Here is a 9,875-nt window from a genome sequence, read left to right as displayed (position 1 = left end):
GAGAGCATGAGGGAGAGAGAGAGAGTTAGCACAAGCAAGAGGGAGGAGTAGAGGAAGAGGGAGAAGCAGACTCCCTGCAGAACAGGGAGCCCCATGTAGGAAATCATCCTAGGATGGGATCATGACCTGAGATGAAGGCAGCCACTTAACCAACTGAGACATCCAGGCACTGTATACAGGTTATTTTTAATAAGTCAAATTAATAGAAGCGCCTGAATGACTTAGTCAGTTAAGCCTCCAACTCTGAATTTCAGCTTACATTATGATCTCAGGATATTGGATTAAGGCCTGCATCAGGTTCTGAGTTCAGCACAGATTCTGCTTGTTCCTTCCCCCCTCCCACTCTCTCCCTCTCTCAAATAATTAATTAATTAATAAAATCTTAGTAAAAGTAAGTCATATTAAAAAATAATACTTCCATTAATGTTTTTTGTGTGTGTGTGTGGTTGGTTTTAATTTTAATACATAATTAGGTTTAACTATTTCAGTCTAATTTCAATTTTTGAGTGTGATTTTTTTAATTTATTTTTATTTGGTTTTAATATGTAGAATTTTAAAATTGGCAAATTTTTCATTTTAATTGATTTAAAATTGAATCTCACTATAGTAACTTTTATAATTCTTTTATTATGAACATTATTGTATACTTTTTAGCTGATACCTTTTTTTAAAGATTTTATTTATTTACTTGACAGAGATCACAAGTAGACAGAGAGGCAGGCGGGGGGTGGGGGCGTGGAAACAGGCTCCCTGTTGAGCAGAGAGCCAGATACAGGGCTCAATCCCAGGATCCTGAGATCATGACCTGAGCTGAAGGCAGAGGCTTTAACCCACTGAGCCACCCAGGCACCCTAGCTGATATCTTTTTAATAAACTAGTTTCATGCCATTTTTGGTTTGATGGTTTATTTTGAAATTTTCTTTATTTTTTTCTTTTAATTTGGAACGTTCTTCATATTTTATGATTAATGTTATTTCTTTGATATACATTAAAATTATTTATCACACTATCTAAATTTATTTCCTGATTTTTCAATAGATATTTTATAATAAAAATATTCTATTTTTAATTTTTTAAAATTTTATTTTTGCCATGTGATAGAATGATTTAATAGAGCAAATTCCATGACAACTCTCATAAAATGACCATTTCTGAAAGACATCCATAAGATCACCTCCATTTCCTTAACTGTAGTTGAAATGATCATTTTTTAATTTCTTTTCCATAATGACATGTTTTTTCAGTTTTTTGTTGTTGATTTCTGTTTTTCATTTGTTTCAAGTTTTTCTTTAAATTCCAGTTAACATATAATGTAATATTGGTTTCAGGTGTACAATTTAGTGATTCCTCACTTAAACATAACACCCTCTGCTCATCACAAGTGCCCTCCTTATTATCATCACCCATGTAGCCCATTCCCTCTCCCAGTTCCCCTTTATCAACCCTCAGTTTGTTCTCTATAGTTGAGTCTCTTATGGTTTGTCTACCTCCCTTTTTCCTCCTTCTCCTAAGCTGATCTTCTTTGTTTCTTAAATTCCATATGCAAGTGAAATCATATGGTATTTGTCTTTCTCTTACTGATTTGTTTCACTTAGCATAATACACTCTAGTTCCATCTACATGGTTGCAAATGACAAGATTTAATTCTTTTTTATTCTGAGTAATAATCATATATATGTATATAAATATAGATATAGACATGGACATATGTCTGTATCTATAGATCTATCTATCTCTAGATAGATATAAATCAATCTATATCTATATCTATATGTATAGATCTATCTATAGATATATATATATATAGAGAGAGAGAGAGAGAAAGATTCTAAGTCTTATTTCCCTTTCTCTTTTCCCCCCCTTCCCATATGTCCATCCATTTTCTTTCTTAAATTCCACATGTGAGTGAGATCATATGGTATTTTTCTTTCTCTGACTGACTTATTTCACTTAGTTTAGTACATATTTTTGTACTCCATCCATGTTGTTGCAAATAGCAAGGTTTCATTATTTTTGATGACTGAGTGGTATGTCATTGTGTATTGTGTATACACACCCCCCCACACACACACACAATCTCTTCTGATCCATTCATCAGTTGGTCTCTATCCATAATTTAGCTATTGTTCATAATGCTACTATAAACATCAGGGTGCATGAGTCCCTTTGATTTAAGATTTTTGTATCCTTTGGTTAAATACCTAAGTGCAATTGTTGGGTCATAGGGTAATTCTATGTTTAATTTTTTGAGGAAACTCCATACTGTTTTTCAGAATGACTACACCAGTTTGCATTCCCAAGAACAATGTAAGAGGGTTCCCCTTTCTCCACATCCTCACAAACATCTGTTCTTTCCTGTGTTCCTAATTTTAGCCATTCTGACAGGTGTGTTGTGGTATCTCATTGTGGTTCTGGTTTATATTTTCCTGATGATGAGTGACGTAGAACATCTTTTCATGTGTCTGTTAGGCATCTGGATGTCTTCTTTGGAAAGATGTATGATCATGTCTTCTGTCCATTTCCTAAATGGATTATTTATTTTCTGGGAGTTGAGTTTGATAAGTTCTTTATAGATTTTGGATACTAACCCTTTAGGAGATATGTCATTTGCAAATATCTCCTCCCATTCTGAAGGTTGTCTTTTAGTTTTGTTGACTATTTTCTTTGCTCTGCAGAAACTTTTTGTCTTAATGAAGTCCCAAGAGTTTATTTTTGTTTTTGTTTTCCTTGCCTTGGGAGACATATGTAGTAAGAAGTTGTTAAGGCCAATGTCAAAGAGGTTTCTGCTTGTGTTCTCTACTAGGATTTTGATGGTTTCCTGTCTCACATCTAGACCTTTACTCCATTTTGAATTTATTTTTGTGGATGGTGTAAGAAAGTGGTCCTGTCTAATTCTTCTGCATGTTGCTGTCCAGTTTTCCCAACACCATTTGTTGAAGAGACTTTTTTCCATTGAATATTATTTCTTGCTTTGTCATAGATTAGTTGATCATCTAGTTGTAGGCCCATTTTTGGGTTTTCTATTCTTTCCATTGATCTATGTCTATTTTTATGGCAGTACCATGCTGTCTTGATGATTACAGCTTTGTAATATAGCTTAAGTTACAGAATTGGGATGCCCCATCTTTGCTTTTCTTTTTCAAGATTGCTTTGGCTATTTGGGGTCTTTTGTGGGTCCATACAAATTTTAGGATTGTTTATGCTAGCTCTGCAAAAACTGCTGGTGGTATTTTAACAGGAATTGCTTCAAATGTGTAGAATGTTTTCGGTAGCATAGGCATATTAATAATATTTGTTTTTCTGATCCATGAAAATGGAATGTTTTTCCATTTCTTTGTGTCATGTTCAATTTCTTTTCATGAGTGTCCTACAGTTTTCAGATCACAGTTTTGTTGTTTTTGTTTTGTTTTGTTTTATTTTTTTTACCTCTTTGGTTATATTTATTCCTAGGTGTCTTATGGTTTTTGGCACAGTTGTAACTGAGATTGATTCTTTGATTTCTCTTTCTTCTGTTTTGTTATTGGTGTATAGGAATGCAACAAATTTCTGCACATTGATTTGGTTATCCTGTGACTTTATCAAATTCATGTATCAGTTCTAGCAAATATTTGGTAGAGTCTTTCAGGTTTTCTACATAGAGTATCACTTTGCCTGTATATAGCAAAAGTTTGACTTCTTCCTTTCCAGTTTGGATCCCTTTTATTTCTTTTTTTTTTTTTTTTTTTTTTTTTTTTGTCTACTGGCTGATGTCTCAGCAATATTATGCTGAACAACAGTCGTGAGAGTGGACATCCACCTCTTGTTCCTGACCTTGGAGGAAAGGCTCTGTTTTTCCCCCATTGAGTATTATAGTAGCTGTGGGTCTTTTGTATATGGCCTTTATGATGTTGAGGTATGTTGTCTGTTTCCCTACTTTGTTGAGAGTTTTTATAAAGAAAAGGATGCTATGGTTTGTCAAATACTTTTTCTGCACCTATTGAGATGATCATATAGTTTTTATCCTTCCTTTTATTAATGTGGTGTATCAAGTTGATTGATTTGAGAATATTGAATCACCCTTGCAGCCCAGGAATAAATTCCATTTGATCATGGTGAATAATTCTTTTAATGTACTGCTGGATTCAACTTGCTAGTATCTTGTTGAGAATTTTTGTGTCTATTTTCTTCAGGGATATTGGCCTATAGTTCTTTTTGGAGGGGTCTATGTCTGGTCTTGGAATCAAGGTCATGCTTATCTGATAGAATGAGTTTCAGTGTATTCCTTCCATTTCTATTTTTTGGAATAGTTTGAGAAGAATAGCCATTAATCCTTCTTTAAATATTTGGTAAAATGCCCCTGGCAAGCCATCAGGCCCTGGAGTTTTGTTAGATTTTTGATTACTAATTCCATTTCTTTGCTTCTTATGGGTCTGTTAAAATTTTCTATTTCTATCTGTTTCAGTTTTGGTTGTTTATAAGTTTCTAGGAATTTACCCATTTCTTCTAGATAGTCTGATTTGTTGGTATATAATTTTTTTTTTACAATATTCTCATAACTGTTTGTATTTCTGTGACTTTGGTTGCAATCTCTCCTCTTTCATTCATGAGTATAAATATTTGGGTCCTTTCTCATATCTTTTTGATAAGCCTGGCTAGAAAAAGAATTTTATTAATTCTTTCAGAGAATTGGCTCCTAGTTTTATTGATCTGTTCTACTGTTTTTGCTTGTTTGTTTCTGTATCATTTATTTCTGCTCAAATCTTTATTATTTCCCTTCTTTTGCTAGCTTAGTGTTTATTTGACATTCCTTTTCTAATTTACATTTTTCATGAGAAGATTTGAAAAAAATGTAGATATTTTCTTTGAAGTTTCTCTTCACATTCTTTTCCAATGTTGCTTTTGGATTTTTTTTAATGATTTTTATATTCTTTAATCTATTAATTTTTATCTATCAATATATTAGTAATTGAATTAAATTTTTTTTGTTTTTGTAACTCTTTCAATTGATTTGCAGAGTAACTTAAGAAGACTGTAGCTTTAAATATTTTCTTTCTTGCATTTAAGTTGTCATTCACTCTATAGAAACTTGTGATTTTATGTTGTTTAGCCTATCTCTTTTGTCTCATCTTCTGCATTTTGATTCATATTTGGAATGTTCTCATGATTAGAAAATACTCACTACTACTCATTTTATCTAGTGTTCTTGTACATTTTTATGATTTTTTCAAATTTCATTTTCATACCATTTAAAATTTATTCTAGATAATAATGGAGTAAAGTAGAGTCTCTTCCCTTCCTGCCTTTCTGCTTCCCTTCCTTCCTTTTTCTCTTTTATAACTAGCTAGCTGGTTGTTTCTACCCAGTGTATTAAATAATTCATCTTCTCCCCCAATGATTTAAAGTGGCACACTTATTTAACTCTAATTTCTTGTATGTGTTTGTTTCCATTTCTGAATTTTCCATTCCTTTCCATTTTTCTGTGTTTTCCCCATACCTGTATCTCATTAGTTTAACTATTATTTGCTTTAATTATTTAATTTGTTTTTTTATTAGTTTATATATTTTTTAAATTTAGATAGCATTAGTATCTTCTTATTGCTTGTCTTTTTGAGTTTTTCTATCTATTCTCACCATTATGTTTCTTTAGTTTCACAATCACTTTACCTCATTCAAAAAAGAAAATCTTAGATTAAAAAAAATCAAAATTGCTTTAAAGTTATAAGAAGAATTAAAATCTCTAAGACACTGAGTCCTCAAATCCAGGAATGGAGTATGTCTTTCCATTTGTTCAATTCTATTTTTTCCCTTCCAATTTTTAAAAATGTTCTTCCTATAGTCCCATACATGTCCAGTTGCATTTACTAAGCATATGGTTTTAAAATGTATTGTTTTATATGATGTCATCTTTTCCCATTATGTCTTCTGATTTTGTTTTTATAAATGACAGATATCATTGATGGATATAGCATATAGTTACCTCAGTACAATTCATTATTTACAAAAAATATTTTCTCCACTGAATCCTGGGCAAATTATCTAAATCAAGTGATCATATGGGTATAGATGAGTTTATTTCTGGTCATTACTCTGTTCTCTTAGTCTATTTATGTTTGTGTCATAGTGCTTTTTTATTATTTGGTGTAGATTTACATAAATTTTATAAGAGCAAGATAATTTTGTCAACATTGTTATTCTGCAAAATTTTAGTTTTATTTTCCTTTGAATTTTGGTATCTGTGAAAGTTTGAGATGAAATTCATTCAATAAATCAATTTGTGGAGAACTGGCATTGTGCAATGTTTGATCTTTCTATCTATGAAAATGGAAAACATTTCAATATTTATGTCATCTAATTTGTTGTAGCAATGTTTTATTGTTTGCAATGCACATCTTCCATAGTTTTATTTCTGGTTTTAATATTTTTTGAAGTTCACATTTTAGCTTAAAATTTTAATGATCTTTTACTAAACTTTATAAAATGCCATTGTCTTAAAATACCAAGATATATTTATCCATCTTTCTGTATGTGAAAATTTGTGCCATTTACCCCATTTTCCTATGTAACATTTTTGGATGTGTTTAGGGCACATAATTGTTGAAAATTCTTGTATACATTTTAAGGCTTCTCTGATATATGTTTCTGTAAAACATATACCCATTAATGGAACTGCAGTGTTGGAGTATACACATCACCAGAAGTAGTTTACCAAAGAGTTTGTAAGAAATGTCTGTTAAAACCAACATTATATAATATTACTGCACATCTCAAGGAAACCTGACATATATATAATGCTTAAAATGTAGCTAAGTTGCTGAATGGAAATTAATAACTCATTTTGTTTTCAATTTACGTTTCTCTGATTGCTAATGAGTTTTAATCTACTTACTAATGTACAGTCAAGCATAATTTCTTGCAACACTGTAAGTTGCTGTTAAACACTGAACACACTAACCTTTCAAGATTTTCTAGAATATTATAGCCTTATTATACCTCAAAAATTTACATTGTCTATTTCTTTCCTCTGTGTTGATTTTTTCCCCATCTTTCATCACTCATGGCTCACTCCTCATCTTTATATTTCCGTTTAAATATCACTTCCTAAGAATAACATTTTTATTGCCTTATCTTAAATACTACTAACAAAACTGCTAATCAAAATTCTCTCTCAACTCATTATTCCTTAATATTTCTCTCACATTCTATATTTTAAATATGTCTGTTGCCACTTTTTTTCTTTTTTTGAAAAAAAAAAAAATGTAAGTTCCAAGTAAGGGTTCTCTAACCATCTTTATTCCTACTCGCTGGGAAGCCTGCTTCTCCCTTTCAAACTCCCCCTGCTTGTGTTCTCTCTCTCACCATGTGTTTCTCTGTCCAAAAATAAATACAACCTTAAAAAAAATACACAAAGAAATTATTTATATAAATTCTTTGAGGATCAAAGAACAAGTCATTTCTTTTTCAGCTTGGGAAAACAATGGAAAAGAACATGGACTTATACCAAAAGGGGAGTAGAGTTAGTAAATCAATCTGTCAACAAATTCTGAATTTTGTTATAGGCATTGCAATAAGAAAGGGACATAATAGTCAAAGTAGAAAAGTCCTCATGGTGATTTCAAAAAAACTGAAAATATCAAAAGCAAAATATAACTTGCAAGTAAAACTGAGTTTTTACAAAATATCATTAAAATAAAACTAATCACCGTCAGCATGTGTGAGAGAGAGATAATGTCTTCTCAGTACAGTATTTGCACTAACAGATAAGGAGGTCAAGGCACTCACTCGGTTTTAAGTTCTTTATTGGGATTCGCAGTGCATCTTAAGATGGAAATTAAAGTATAATACCATTTTGTATAGATTATAGAATAAGGAGGTAGATATCTGTTTACCAATTTGTATACTCAGCACTGTACTGCAACATTTTTTATGAAAACAAGTTCAATTTATCAACATATCAATGCTTAGCTATATGTAATCATGATTATATTTCTTTTGCTGCAAAGTTCAGGGTAAGAAAGGATCTATATATTGCATATACCTACACATTTCATGTATATAATTATAATGATTAATATCAATGAGAGATATTAACAGAGTTTATCTATTGATGCAATTTAGCTTAATTTAACAGCGTATATCTATAATCGGACTACTTACTTACTCAAGGACAGAATTTCCTCATCTACAAAATGGTAAATACTTCATGATTTTGTTGTGAATTTAAATAGATAATGTTAGTGATAAAAGCATTGTCATAGTGTCTACTATATGAAAAAATCACTAACATTTCATTAGTATTAAATTTTGTGCTTATGTTAGTATGATTTTCAAAATTTAAACATGATAGAATCATAGAAGGGGAGCATACAATTTGTAAAACACATCAAGAAATTTATTTTTAGAATTCTAGGAATAATAGAGATACACCATGAGACTGCACAATGATGTCAGTGACCTGAAAAATCCAGAGTTTACATGAAGCTAAGTTATAGACAGGTGCAATGATTCAAGTCAAAACAATTTCCAGAAAAGTTGTTTTCAAATTGTCCATTTTATGAATAGTTCAGGTTGCTGTGGATTAATCTGATTAAAGATGCCATGAAAACACAAACACCTACAAAAAGTTCTTATTGATTTACCCAAAGGGGAGAAAAAAATCTAGCAAGGAACTATTCTTCTCTCAAGTAAACTTAACAGCATAAACTCGAAATAAAAAGTTAATAGGTCACATATTGAAGCTAACAACATACTAATGTTGAAGCATTTAGCACAATTTTATTCTGGGTTCGAATATACTAAGCTGGACTTCTTTACAAATATTTACAATCTCTTATTTTTGATTAAATATCCTTAAGGTTTAATGTTCAGATCATTGAATCAACATAACTGGTTACAGGATCTTAATTCACTTTGTAGAGATTTTTTTTTTTTTTTGGCCTCTACGCCTTTTATCTTTAAGACTATAAAGAAAAAAAAATCAAAAATAAACCAAAATTTGAACAAGAGAGGATTGGCAGTTAGCATTTGGGGCAAAATGGAAGAAGAATTATCTTCTCTCTTCAAGAACAGTAGCAATTCTCCATTTCAATCTGTTGAGTAATTCACTCTTTGAAAATTGTGTCCTTTTTGAATAAAGACTGTGCCAACCTTCAAAATCCCACCTTGTTACTTATGATACATGGTCTGGCTTTGTTTACTTATCATACACAAACTCAATTTTTTTTTTAAGATTTTATTTATTTATTTGACAGAGAGAGATCACAAGTAGATAGGCCGGCAGAGAGAGAGAGGGGGAAGCAGGCTCCCTGCTGAGCAGAGAGCCGGATGCGGGACTCGATCCCAGGACCCCGAGATCATGACCTTAGCCGAAGGCAGTGGCTTAACCCACTGAGCCACCCAGGCGCCCCCAAACTCAATTTTTATTTAAAGGGATTTAGATTCTAAATTCATTTTTCAAATCCAAAATTGTGTGATTGTAAATCATTGACATTAAAAAAAATTGTATAATTGCAACCAATGTGTTATGTTGATATACAGAATCTCTCTCCTTCTCACTCTCTCTCTGCCACACAGACACACACACACACACAGACACACACACATACACACACATATTGCCCTACTTCAGAAATTTGTCCTTTCAGGAAAAGCAAATAATATAGACTATATGATTGGTTTTGAAATTAGTAACATGATTCTCTTCTTCATTTAGAAAGGAAAAATGTTCCCATTTTTGGACAATCCCCCTATTTTGCAGAGTAGATATATTTTAAGAGTGCCCATTTCACTTTAAATTGTTCCACAGAAAATATGATTTTCAAACTAAAAACAACAGATCATATACCAATGATTTTTACCCTATTATTTTATATTTTATAAGAAAAACATGAATTAGGATA

Source organism: Meles meles, chromosome 2, assembly GCF_922984935.1.
Source record: "Meles meles chromosome 2, mMelMel3.1 paternal haplotype, whole genome shotgun sequence".
In the NCBI taxonomy this organism is placed as follows: domain Eukaryota; kingdom Metazoa; phylum Chordata; class Mammalia; order Carnivora; family Mustelidae; genus Meles; species Meles meles.
This window is presented reverse-complemented; position numbering follows the sequence as displayed.